Source organism: Malania oleifera, chromosome 4 (genome assembly GCF_029873635.1).
Source record: "Malania oleifera isolate guangnan ecotype guangnan chromosome 4, ASM2987363v1, whole genome shotgun sequence".
Lineage (NCBI taxonomy): Eukaryota > Viridiplantae > Streptophyta > Magnoliopsida > Santalales > Ximeniaceae > Malania > Malania oleifera.
This window is the reverse complement of record NC_080420.1, coordinates 80729196-80743541: the sequence shown is the minus strand read 5'-3', so window position 1 is coordinate 80743541 and position 14346 is coordinate 80729196. Positions and strand designations below refer to the sequence as shown.

The window sequence follows — 14346 nt, the reverse complement described above, 5'->3', positions numbered from 1 at the left end:
ATAAAATAATTAATACCTTATGGTTATTATGAGTGCTTATGCTCTTAATCCTGATATGATTATTGGACATGTGCATATAGTGTTTATTATTTTGATTCATAGAAGAGTGAGATTCTTTATGGGTTAAAATACTCAGTGAGTTGGGTGATGACATTATGTATATGGTGAACATTAATTATTGATGGGATCCACGTCCCGGTATTGGGATTGATGATACCCCCTTGAGGAAGCTTATAAGTTTTAATTGTGTCAAACCCTGTAAGTGGATTTTAAATCTAGGACATCAAATAAGTTAAGTGGAAGGTCTCAGGGAATTAATATGTCAATTAATTAAATTGTCAGTAATTTAATTTAATAGACAGGTATCTGTAATCTTTACGTGCGGAGATAAATAAACATTTAATAATAGGAGCTTGAAATTTAATTTCAAATATGATAGGGAGTGCAATTATAATTCTTTAGTGGTATGAATTATAATTAACATAATAAAGGATGAATTTGGTTCGGATTAGGAATTCTTAATTACGTGGGAAGCCCTAGTCATATTTTCCCAGAGGCCCCTATTGTAGCCTATGTATACATGCGCTCCATTCAGCAGCTAGGGGAGATGAGAAAACTCTCACAGAAGTAGACATTTTTGCGAGAGAAGAAAATCCTAGCAGCTGCTTACGAGCCCACTCTCTTAGGAGCAAGACGTGTTCAAGGAATACAGTAGAAGATTCCTGGTCGTCTTCAAGAGTTCATTTTCGTACTTAAAGATTCGGGATCAAACCAGACAGATCTCGTAAGTATAATCCTAGTCACGTAATTAAGGATTACATGATCGAATTTTTTTTTTTTTTTTTGTTATCCGTATGCACTACAATCGGATCATAGGGCTATTTCGCAAGTCCCTTCACATATCGCCCTCCACCAGGTACTGCTCTCAATGGTTGAGCTGCACATGGTTTTCTGTCAATCTTGGTAGTTGTAATGACACAGAAATTAAAATTATAAAATAATTAGGAAGTATAATAAAGGAAATGGATTAATGGATAATAAAGGAAAATGAAGGATTTTAGAAGAAATAGTAGGCCTCGTCGACGAATGTCTTGTCTTCGTCGACGTGTGTCCTTCTAGATATCGTCGACGAACCCCAGTTCTTCGCCGATGAAGGAATCCCACAACAACAACAACAATAAAACCAAGCCTTAGTCCCACTAAGTGGGGTCGGCTATATGAATCCTTTTCCGCCAATTTATGCGATCATGGACCATTTCTTTTGATAGATTTAAAGATATTAAATCCTTACTCACTATCTCCTCCCAAGTTATTTTAGGTCTACCCCTACCCATTCTACTGCCCCCCACAATAACTAAGTCACTCTTCCTCACAGGTGCACTATAAGGCCTACGTTGCAAGTGTCCATACCATCTGAGTTGTCCTTCCCTTATCTTATCTTCTATAGGAGCTACACCTAACTTACCACGAATATGTTCATTCCTTAATTTATCTTTCAATGTTATACCACTCATCCATCTAAGCATCCTCATCTCGGCAACTTTTACTTTTTGGATATCGACGAAGGAATCCCGAGAGAGTAATTTTGAAACTCTGAATTTCGTTGACAAAGGTATCTTCTCATCGATGAAGTCTCCATAGTGCCTCGTCGACGAACCCACGTGTCTCATCAACGAAGCCCTTCCTATAAATAGAGTTTTCTTTAATTTTCAACAATAAACTCGGGAATTCTCTCCTTCTCTCTCTAAAAAACAAACCTCAAGCCTTCTTTCTTCGATTCGGGGCCGAATTTGACCCGGTTTGACGATCCGGAACCACCACGAGGTTCATAGGATCGTTCTCTGTAAGGTTGTAGGAGCTGATCGTTGGTTTGAGGGGTTTGGGAAACATCCCAAAATCGGGGTAAGTGAGTTATTTTGGGATTTTCTTAATGAATAATGTTATTTAGAGCCTAGGAAGTAGTAAATAAGTGTTTTTCTTAGGATTTGAGTCAGTTGGAATTTATTTTAATTAAAATAGGATTTTTGGATTCAGGATCCAAGTGAACGCTGTAGGTATTAGTTTGGGGATCCTACCAGCGTGGTTCGGAAGTCAGGTAAGGAGAAATTATATATTAAATCAGATTTTATGAAATTAAAGGTAATAAATTATGTTACATTATATGTATGTTTTGGTGTGAATTATAAAATGTCAACCATGTAAAATTATGTTTTCTGAGCCTAGGACTGCTTATATAGTTATGCATAAGTGAAAGTAAACGAATGAAAGTGAAAAGTAATTTCTAAGGAATTATGTAAGAAATGAAACGTATTTTCAACATATAAATGTTAAATGTGGGTTGACCTATTTTAAAGGAATATATATGAATTTTACTGTTAAATTGTGTGGCATGAGATTCTGTGCAAATATATGTTAAATGTATGAGATGCCGGCTAAGTAAGTAAAGCATTGAGAATAAAATATGATATGGATTATGTTACTTGTGTATGTTAAATGCAACCATATAAATGTAAGACAGATGAAAAGAGTCATGTTAACAGATTCTAGCACATTTCTATGTAGATTAACTGATGACAACTAAAATGAGCTATAGAGTAATTGATGACGGCTAAAGACCAGCTATAGTACGAATGAAAGAAAGGAAAATGCAATGAAATGACAACGAAATGACAATAGAATGAAATGACAAATGTGAATGATGTAATATTGTAGATTACGTAAAATGAAATGCAATGCAATGTTTAAGCTATGAACATGAACATATGTATATGCTTGAATAATGACAAAAAGAATAATGTATTATGATATTAGAAGTAGTTATGTATGTAGAACATGTTATGATTGGGCGGGGTGTACTCTTCACCTAAGGGCTTGTTGAGTAAGGCGAGTGCACTAGTAACTTCAGATGTGACAGTAGTTGCATAACATATTAAGGCAGAGGGAATCTACTTGTATAGATGGGTAGATTTTTCTATCCTTATGGTCTTTGCTAGTAAACTATTGTTGAACTGTGTGAGTACGAGATCAATCTAATAGCAGAAGGGTGCTACTTCTATGGGCAAGTAATCACCCCTATCCTTGGGTAATCTTGTGGGTTAAATCTTTGCTTGTGATTGATTAGGTTAAGAAAATGTTTTCGGTGTTACGTTAATGATTTGCAAATGTATTTAAAATGATATCCATATGCCTAATATTAGTCACACGCTGTTTTAATATGTATATTTCTTCCCTTACTGAGATGTATCTCACCCGAATATGATTATTTCTTTTTCAGGACATTCTCGAGGTCGGGCTTAGGGAACTTGAGGGTTTATAGTCTTTTGAGGATTGTAAAAGAGAAAGGGTATATTTTTGATATGCTATGGAACTGTATTAAGTTTAAGTATATGTTTTATGTTTTATGTCGTTATGTTTTAAGGATATTGAGTAAGGAATGGTTGTGAAACTACTGCAATGTTTTGGGAGTAATGTAGATTTATTAAAATTCAGGTGATAGATGAATTATATGGAATTTAGTTAGGAATAGTAAACTCTGGTATTACGGTATTACGGTATTATGGTATTATATATGGAGATTATGTTTATATTTTTCGCTACATATATTATGGATTATAGATTATCAGGATTTTATCAGGTATAACGCACCAGACCCGGGGTTTAAGGGTTCAGGGCGTTACATTACAGTATCAGAGCAATGATTTTGAGATTTTGAGGATTTAGAAATGATTTATACCAGAGTATAGGAATGAGTTATGATGAAAATAGGAGATGAATAGGTTAGGTACTAAGAAATAGGTTTGGTGTAGGGAAGCATAGGATTTTGTTTTGTAATTTAGAGGTGAAAATATGTCGATGATTTCCTATGATTTTTCTGAAGCAGTTGACGGCCTCAGAAAAGTTACGGTAAACCTTGGATGTTTTGTTTCTAAATTGTGAGACTGATGCTTGCATGGAGATTTTGGATTTTTATTGGATTTAATTTAATGATTATCTTGTTTAAGGTTATGATATGGAATTCTTATCTCTTCTCTATTCTATTTTCAGGATGGATTCTAGAGATGAGAATGTAGAGGCTGAAGGAAGAGATGATTCAGTGACTTCTAGTGAGGAAGAAATAGATACCTCTAAGGTGTTGCGAGTTATCATTTGTTAAGTTAAATCAGAAATAAAGAAGGAACCTAAGGAACAGAACTGTCCACCTGTAGGATAGGACTGCAACATAAAAGAGTTTATGAGGATGAACCCTCCAACCTTTGCAGAATGACCTAATGTAGTGGCTGCATAAAATTGGGTATAGGAGATAGAAGAGAATTATGGTTGTACTCGATTGCACGGATGAGCAGAAGGTTCGTTATGCCGCTTTCAAGATGACTGGGGAGGCAAAGCGCTAGTGGCTTTCTGCGAAACTGTTAAAGGATCAGAGGGTTGTAAAGATAACTCTTACATGAGAAAGATTCAAGGATTTGTTCTTTAACATGTATTTTCCTTCATCTGTTAGAGAGGAAAAGATTGAGGAGTTTACTAATCTGACCTAGGGGGATATGACGGTTGCGGAGTATGTGGCTAAATTTGTGGAATTGTCGCGTTTCGCTCCATTTCTGGTCCCAAATGAAGTAAGAAAGGTTAGGAAATTTGAGAAAGGCCTGAGGCGCGGAATCTTCGAGCTGGTGGTCGGGTTTCAGGTCCAAAGTTTTCTAGAATTAGTTGATAAGGCCTCGGTGTTGGGGAAGAGTATTCAGAACAGCACTGAGTCTTTAGAGGAGAAGAAGAGACCTGCACCATCTAGTTTTCAGTATGAGACCAGTCAGGGATCAGCGAAGAAAGGGAAGGAAGCAGTTGGCTCTATATGCCCGAAGTGTAATAAGAGGCATAGGGGCGAATGCTGGTTTGGCACTCTGAATTGCTACAAGTGCGGTAAGTTAGGGCATATCAAGAAAGATTGTCGGGAACCATTGCCTGTGGTATCTGTTCAGAATCAGGATCGGGGGAAACAACAGGTACCGCTTGGAAGAGGTGCTCCACCCCGGTTGTACACACTTCGAGCTGAGTAGGATGCCATTAGAGAAACAGGTATGAGATTATATTTAAGATAGTGATGATTTAACTTAATGAAAAATGATTGAATAATTTATATGATGATATGTATGTTGAGTTCATATGATGGTAGTTAGCAAATGAATTTAAGTAATGTGAAAGGATGATTAGTTAGTAAAATTTCGATGACGAAATTTCTTAAGGAGGGGAGAATGTAATGACCCAAAAATTAAAATTATAAAATAATTAGGAAGTATAATAAAGGAAATGGATTAATGGATAATAAAGGAAAAGGAAGGATTTTAGAAGAAATAGTAGGCCTTAATGTCCTGTCTTCGTCAACGAGTGTCCTTCTAGATATCGTCGACAAACTCTAGTTCTTCGTCAACGAAGGAATCCCAAGAGAGTAATTTTGAAACTCTGAATTTCGTCGACAAAGGTATCTTCTCGTTGACGAAGTCTCTAAAGTGCCTGGTCGACGAACTCACGTGTCTCGTCAACAAAGCCCTGCCTATAAATAGAGTTTTCTTTATGGAAATGCAGGTGATGAATGAAGTTTATGAAATTTAGATAGGAATAGTAAGCTCTGATATTATGGTATTATGGTATTATATATGGAGATTATGTTTATGTTTTCCACTGCGTATATTATGGATTATGGATTATCAAGATTTTATCAGGTATAACGCATCGGACCCGGGTTTAAGGGTTCGAGGCATTACAGTAGTCCACTACTGAGCATTTTTAGCAAAATAATCAAGAAAACTAAGTACCTCATTAAACACCTTATTGAAGAAATCCTTTGTACACATTGTATGGACAAATTGTTTCGATTCAAGGGTCAAAGCAGTGTAGAAATAATTCACAAATTGCCATGACTCGAACCTATGATGAGGACACATATTGACCAATTTTTTATATCATTCCCAACTTGCATGAAAGGTCTCATCAGCTCTCTGCATGAATTGACTAATTTGTTCCTACAAAGATTGAGTTATATATAAGGGAAAAAACTTATGTAGAAATTCTATTTGCATGTCAGACTAGCTAGCAATAGAATTTGTGCTAAGAGAGTTAAACTACACCTTAGTCTTGTCTTTCAATGAAAAAGGAAAAAGACGCAATCTAATCATTTCATCAGTAACAACCCTATTCATGAATGTAGTACAAGCAAGTTCAAAATCAGTTAAGTGCTGATATGGATTTTTAGACTCCATCCCATGAAACTGAAGTATTACAGACGTCATTACATGCTTAATATTAAAATTCTATGCATTCTCAGGCAATATGATGTAAGATGGTTGTGTGGTTCGTGTGGGCTACAGATAATCCTTAAGTGTCATAGGAACTAGTTCATCCATGTTATCAAATGGAAAAGGATTTTTTAAATCAGCCTCAGAATCAAAATTAAGGCTAGAATCCAATGCAACACTACACAATACTACTTGGACTGTGATGCACGCGATTCAATCCATTTGTGTTGTCCCTAGCCCACAACATTAAACATGAGTGCCAAAAATATAAAATGTTTCAAAACAACTAAGGCGAAATAAATTGCAAGAAAGAAGAAAAACAAGAAAATAATGACACTAATGATGAAAATAAGCAAGTGAACAGTACAAAATTTAAACAAAGAAAACTAAAGAAAGGAATGAAAAAGCAGATAATAGGAAAATTTTGAACTAAGCTAACCGCTCCCTAACAACGGCGTCAAAAATTTGGTTCACTCTAAAAATCTTAGAAAATAACTACCAAGTATAAGAGTGTCACCAAGTAGTATTAGGGAAGTCTCTAAGTCATTTCCATAGGGTGCGGTTTGTTTAAGTTCCAAATTTAACTATTATAAAAAATAAAGTAGAATTAAACACTACGACTAATTAAAATGTTATTTACAGTGAAACGAGGTTTTTGGGCATAACCCAAAGATGGTTCGTTCTTCTTTTGTATGAGATTAATAAAATTTATAGTCAATGAACTAAAGGAATTTTAAATGCAACGTGTTTATAAACCCAAATGAGAAGCGGAACACAGCTACATAATAAGTTTAAGATTTATGCTCTAATGCCCTTGGCACTAACAGGACTTTTCTCCCTAAATTAAAGGAATTTAAGAACGTATGTTAAATGAATTATGGTTATCTTTGCTCAAGGAGTTAAACCATAATCATTAACATCATCTAATCCACCTAGTTTCAACAATAAATGGTAAAGTATAATGCTTATGCTCTAAGGGACATTTTTTCAAATACCTTGTGTGCATCTTGAAATTGAATTAGGTTTTAATCTCTTTGAGTTGTAAAATAGCCCATAAACACAAATCAAATCAGTAAATTACACAAACACAAAAATGCAACAGATTAACCCAATAATAACCCATTCAAAAGCAGTAAACTAAATGAATACTGAAAATTAAAATAAAGGAACAAATTTATCTAACCTTAACTTAATCAAAACAATAAAATGCATGACAATAAAAATAAAGGAGCAGCTCAATTCATCAATAAAGTATTCAAAATAATGAATTAAAATGGACATTAAAAAAAATTTAAAAGAGAGAGAGAGAGAGAGAGAGAGAGAGAGAGAGAGAGAGAGAGAGAGAGAGGAAGAGAAGGAGGAGGAAGGAGAAAAGGAGAGAGGAAGCTACCGTCCCTCTCTGTGTTCTGTGCACAGCACAGCGTTTAAAGCTGCTGCTGTCTCCCTTTTTATCCCTTAGCCAGCTGTTGTTTCCCTTTGTACTCCACTGCCACTCCCCCATTCCCTCTCTCTGCACACAACTGTGTTTTTTTGCTTCTTCTCAGGGCTGCCAGCATTTCCTCTTATGCATGTCCCCTTCTCCTTTTCCTTATGCGCCCAGCCTCTCCTCTCCCTTAACCCTATGGCTAACCTATGTTTTTAACTGCGCATGGAACAGCAACTTTTGTCTTCTTTTGGGCCAGCCACTTGCATGGCCATGCAAGTTTACACAATAAAAGATGCTTCCCATTCTTCTAAAATCCTGCTCCCCACGACCTTCTCTTTTCTTTTTCACGTGGGCCTCCATTTGCATTGAATTTGGCCCCTCTTTAATGCAATGTTGAATTCAATTATTGCATGGCTTATTCAATTGCACGGGCTGCATTTAATTCATCTTCATCCTAATTACATGGCTTTAAATTGCATGGGGCCTTCGCCCGTTGCATTTTTGTTTCACCTTCACTTCCCGAAAGTGCCCTAAAATAATTAAACACAAGTGTTCGTAAATTTACGGATAAAATTAAAATAAAAATCGTAATATTATAAATTGAACTCCATTTAAAATAATGTGTACAATTTGGACATTTAATCTAATTTATAATAACCAATAAACACATTTAAACACCTAATTATGCAATTTGGCACCTAATCACCTACATATTGAATACACATGCAATTAAATTCTAGACAAATAAGAACAAGATGCATCTTATGAAAGATTGGCATGCCCCTAAGAATCATGTCTATGGATCCAAGTGTTTTAAAATTTAATTCATCTCCAAACATTGGGTAAGGCTTTATCCTAGGGGTATAGGATAAAGTTTTCTAGTGCATGGTTAGGCTACTCAGCACACAGCATCTAAAGGCTTTGAAACTATCTTCAAAGAGAACAAATCGAGTGAGAGAATTTTCATGAGGCCTATATGGAGGACAAAGCCCCATGAAAGCCCTACAAATTCTTCCCTCTCTTATATCCTAAAAGGTGGGAGTCCGGGTATAGGACTTGTGCAATGTAGTGGTATGTGTTCATAGGAGCAAAATGAAATTCAAGATGCATAAGCATCGTGTATGGCATGGCATAAAATTTCAAACATACATACACAACAAAAATACAAACTTAAACACGTATAAGCATGGAACAAATGCACAATACTAAACACATTAACACATGAGAGACGACTTGACTCTCACAAGTACCCAATAGAGTAGCCAAAGTTGCGGACGCTGAGTTCGGGTGGCTTGTTTCATTGCTAACTATTTTGGTGACCATTTTAAAAAATACTTAGATAACGAAACCATTAGTTATCTAACACACCTTTTATTTTAGAAAATGAAATCACCACTTTATTTTAGTTTTTGAAATAAAAAATAAATGAAATTATTTTTTTCAAAGAGAGTGTATTTGGGAGTGCAATTGTGAATAGGCAAGGTCATCTTTCATTCATTTTAAATGGAATTAAGAAATTAGGACCCTAAAGCACCCATTCTATGAATGGTTACCACTTTTATATATTGAGTGTGTGTGTCGTCTTTAAGAGAAACCATTTTTCTAAAATAAAACATGTTAAAATTTAGGAAACAATGGAGGTAGCAAGGATTGTTTGACCACCCCTTAGAGGCCGATTAACCTGCCTTGCTCTCAGGCGAGGCCGGTCGACATCCATGCCTACAAGGACAACCTCCTTTTTTATATATTTTTTTAAAATCACCTAAAATCCCCTTTGAAAAGGCACCGTTTATGCTAAGGATTTAACCTCATTGAGACCTTACTACTTTAATGTCTTTCCTAATTGTCAAAAATCAAACAAAAAAACATTAAATAAGAGGAAAAGAAAAGAAAATACCTTTTGGTTTTCTTTTTTTGTTGTTATGGTTGGATCTAATGCATATCCTTTGAAAAGGAATCAAACTATCTATAGTTCCATAGAACATTTTCAATTTTTAATTAAAAACATTTTTGGAGATTTTGAAAACACTTGAAGCCTTGGTTTCGATCCATATTTTAATTAAAAAAACATTGATTTTTAAAAAAAAAAAAAAAAAAACCTCTCTACAATAGTGCAACCTTAAAATCTATTAAATTTAAAAAAAAATACACATCTTTCCACCCTCAAACCACCTCATAGGTGATTACTTTAAAAAATGACATATTTCCTAGATTAACTTGAAATTTTTATTTTTTTGGTGGGAGAACCCAAAATCGCTTTGAAATCCCTTTGAAAGTCAGTTCGAAAACTTCTAAAAAATGCTCAAAATCCATATCAAAACATTCATTCAAGAATTTCATTTTCTTGAGGACACTTGAAAATGGTATTTTTGGTTTTTTTTTTTAATAGAGAAAACCATTAAATCGTATCAAATCAACAACAGTCAGACTCCATCATGCATACACTCTGATGAGTGATTGAACCAATCAACAACTCAGAAATTTGAGAAACGTTTAGATAGAAGGGCTATAAAACAACCTCTACCTTACATGTTCATGAATCCTATGCCCACCTTATCTACTCCTATTCTAGATGGAAAGCCAATTCAAAAAATTGACATGCATGCGTAAGTAAAAGAAAGAAAAGAAATTGAAAGTCATTTTTATCAAAAATGCATACATAATCCTAATAAAAACTTAGAATTTAAAAGTAAGTGGGTGATTGGACTGATCTGAATTATGAGGTTTTGCATCTCTAGTGAGAAATATACTCAAAAGAAACGGATGAGAGAAAGTGATGTCTCTCAAATACCCTAAAATAAGAATTCTTTTCATTATGACCTAGAAACCAAGTTTCCTTCTCTGAAATCTCACCTGACCTCCCACTAAGATGTGCACACAAAGGGTCATGCAACCGTCTGGTTATAGACCGTGCACGGTGGGGGGAAATAGGGGGAAAATTTTGAATTTAGAATTCAAAATTCCAACCTTCAAAACTACCAAATACCAATTAACAATGACTTAATTCGTTGTGCGATGACTAGAACACTTGGCATCCTCAGCCAATCAAATCAAAATATTTCAAATTTTGAAAATTAACTAAGCCGGTTAACGTCCCATGTTTCATGGGACTTGATGACTACTATTTGGGTAGCGCCAAATGTAATAACCCCAAAAAGGCTATACAAGATTAGTAGAGTGATTTTTAAAAAATTAATTAATTAATTAATCGAATTTATTAAAAATAATAATAATTAAAATTTATTTTTATTTTTATTAATAAAATATATTATTATTAATATTAATTAAATATATTATAATTATTATTATTATTATTATTATTATATATATATATATATAATCATTATTCTGAAGCTTGAAGCTTCAGGATGTTTTTAGAATTGGCGCAACAAAGCCCCCCTAGTTCTCTGAATTCTCTTTCTCTCCTCTCGTTCTCTCTCCCTCTCTCCTCGGTTTCGTGACGCATTTTCGTCCGATCGAAAATCAAAAGATACTGTTAGGCTCCATTCTCCGCTACCGTCATTTCCACCGGAGCGGATCGATGGTAGGAGTGACATAGACGTATCTCTTGGAGTAAGCCAATTTTCCATTTTTCTTTAATTTCTTACAAATTATAAGTCTGATTGATGAACGGACACCACCACGAGAATCAAGTCTAGCGGGACGGAATTCTTGTGGGGTTGTCGTGTGCAAAACCCCAAATTTGGGGTACGGGGGTTATTAAGGGGTTTATTTTTAATTAATTAAGATTAATTTAGAAATACTAAAATGTTGAGCATCTGGAGTTGAAGTATAATTTTTGAAATTTAGGACCCGGGTGAGCGCCGCGGGTGTAATTTTGGGACCCGTAAGAAAAATTCAAAAAATTAAGTGGGGGTGTCAAATATTGATTTAAATGTTAATTTGGAGTACATGGGGCCTAAGGAATGCTAGATGGGTAGTATTTTGAGAAAATGAATTAATTAATCTAGGGAAAATGTAAATTGCAGGAATTGAATTTCGGGCACCAAGGGCGTAGGATTTGGGTCCTAACGAGACTTTAAGTAAGTCAGATAAGTGGAATAAATTATAGCAATATTTTTAGAATTACCATTTGAATTAATATATGAAAATGAGCATATTGTATTTTGCCTGAGAATTATTATGATATAAATATCAAATAAATTATGTGGCATTTGAGCAATATTAATTTGTGATGCTTTGGAGTCTGAAATTAATATATTGTGAATATTAGATGAAAACTGTGTGGCACATGCCATGTGTTGAAAAATGTGAAATATAACGATGAGTATTTTCTGAGAAAATATTGAAATGAGAATAATTGATATGTTTAGTGAAAAATAGTGAAATGTAGTACTTATATATGTGAGTGGAAATTATTTGCATGAGAAATGAGTTTGTACAAATTATTGATATGAGTATTTTGGGAAAATGTTGAAATACGTGAAACACGATATATATTATTATGAGATAATGAAATGTGTACAGAAAATGATGAGAACATTTATGTTAAAATAAATTGAGATATACTGATATGAGATTAATGAAGTATATTGATATGAAAATACTGAAATATGATTGAGGATATGCCAATACCGCATAATAATTGCGAGTAGGTGGTATTCCTTTCCTACTGATGCCATTGGGGAGATATCCTCAGTAGGGAGATTGTGTGTGTGACATTCCTACTGATGTCGTTGGGGAGGTATGTTCAGTATGGAAATTGTGTGTGTGAAATTCCTACTGATGTCGTTGGGGTGGTATGCTCAGTATGGAAATTGTGTGTGTGAAATTCCTACTGATGTCGTTAGGGAGTTATGCTCAGTACGGAGATTGTGTGTGTGAAATTCCTACTAATGTCATTGGGGAGGTATGCTCAGTACGGAGATTGTGTGTATGAAATTCCTACTGATGCTGTTAGGGAGGTATGCTCAGTATGGAAATTATGTGCGTAAAATTCCTACTGATGTCATTGGGGAGGTATGCTCAGTATGAAAATTGTGTGGTGAAATTCCTACTGATGTCGTTGGGTAGGTATGCTCAGTATGAAAATCGTGAATGGGTTGAGAGTTGGAATTATGTGATCTATTGTATTATATAAAGTACATAAATGTGAATTTATGTATACATAAATATGTAATGAGTTAGAATGTGAAATGATTATGAAATATGAAAGAGTGTGTGTTGTATAACATAAATAATGGAAGCGAAGTAAAACTCTCTGCCTGAGAGCTTACTAAGTAAGGTGAGTGCCCTGATAAGCATCAGATGTGGTCATTCCTGGCAGCGTGACGTGTAGAGCAGAGGAAAGCTACCTGTATGGGCGGGTAATCTTCCCCATTCTCAGGAACTTCGTGGGTAAATTTGTATTGGAAATCATTGAATTTGAGAAATGGTTTTAAAGCTTATAAAAGCTTGTGTTGTATATCTATATGATTATGAGAATATATTTATCAGTATATTTTTCTTAGATGAAATGTTGATTTGAAAAGTAAGTGTATTATAACTGAACTTATATGGCCACACACTATAAATAATTTATTCCTTCTTATTGAGATGTGTCTCACCCAAATTATCTAAATTTTTCAGGGAACAGGGATAGGCCAAGTGATAAAGCTCCGTGATCATAGGGAGCTAAGACCCTAACACACAGGGTGAGTTTCTGGACTAGGGGAGGTGTAATTCCCCTAGAGTTGAGTTGTTTTTGAGTCTGCTATGGTGATGTATGCAAATGTATATTGATACGCTGGGTATTGTATTCTGACTGATATGTATATACTGTCTTTCGCTATTAGGTTGTATAATGAAATAATTTTTAACCCAGTACCAAATGCAGGTCGAGTCATATGAATGGTAATATGGTGTTTGACGTGGCCGATTTATGGATGTTATCGATGACGTGTAAATTATTTATTATTGATTTATTAAAAAAAATTGGTATGAAAATCGGGGCGTCACAGTTTGGTATCAGAGCCTAGGTTGCTAGGTTCTGTAGACTTTAGTAGACTAAAGAATGCAATACCAGAATATAGGAGTGGATTTTGAGGGAAATAGGAGATTGGTAGATCGAAGGGTGAGTTAGTGGTTGATGATGTGATAATTTAGGATTTTATCTTGCGGCTTAGAGACAGGAGTACCAGGGTTGTTTCTGTGTTTTTCTTGGGGTGACGATTTCAAGAAAACCATGGTTACTATTTCTGGGTCTTGTTTTTGAGTGGTAGGACTGAGTCTTAAATGGGGATTAAGGATGTGGATAGAAAAGTAATTTATGAGTTATAACGGTGTATGGGTTGTGTGATAGTAATTGTATGTTGAGATTAGTTGCCTCCTTAGTAGGATGGATCCGGGGAACAGTAACACGAATGCGGGAGGTGATGGAGTAGGACCTTCCAATATGGGTGGTGGAGACCCTGACGCAGTGTTGCGTAGCCTCACTTAGCAGGTGATAGCTGAGATAAATAGGAGCTCGGGGAGCGGAACTGCATGATTGAGCAGTTCACGCGTATGCGATCCCCATCTTTTGCCGGAGGAGCAGACCCACCTGTAGTAAAGAATTGGGTTCAGGACGTAAAGGACATACTGGCAGTCCTCTCATGTACAGATGAGCATAAGGTGTTATTTGCTATATTTAAA

At 35.2% G+C, this 14346-nt stretch overlaps 1 long non-coding RNA gene across 1 annotated transcript in view; it reads right to left on the bottom strand.

The window, feature by feature from the left end:
• LOC131154366 (uncharacterized) overlaps window positions 1–7900 on the bottom strand; it is a 22711-nt gene extending 14811 nt beyond the window's left edge. Inside the window, exon 1 of the long non-coding RNA XR_009136427.1 lies at window positions 7678–7900. This is a non-coding gene — a long non-coding RNA (uncharacterized LOC131154366). The remainder of the gene's footprint in view (window positions 1–7677) is intronic.
• Window positions 7901–14346: the final 6446 nt, after the last annotated feature.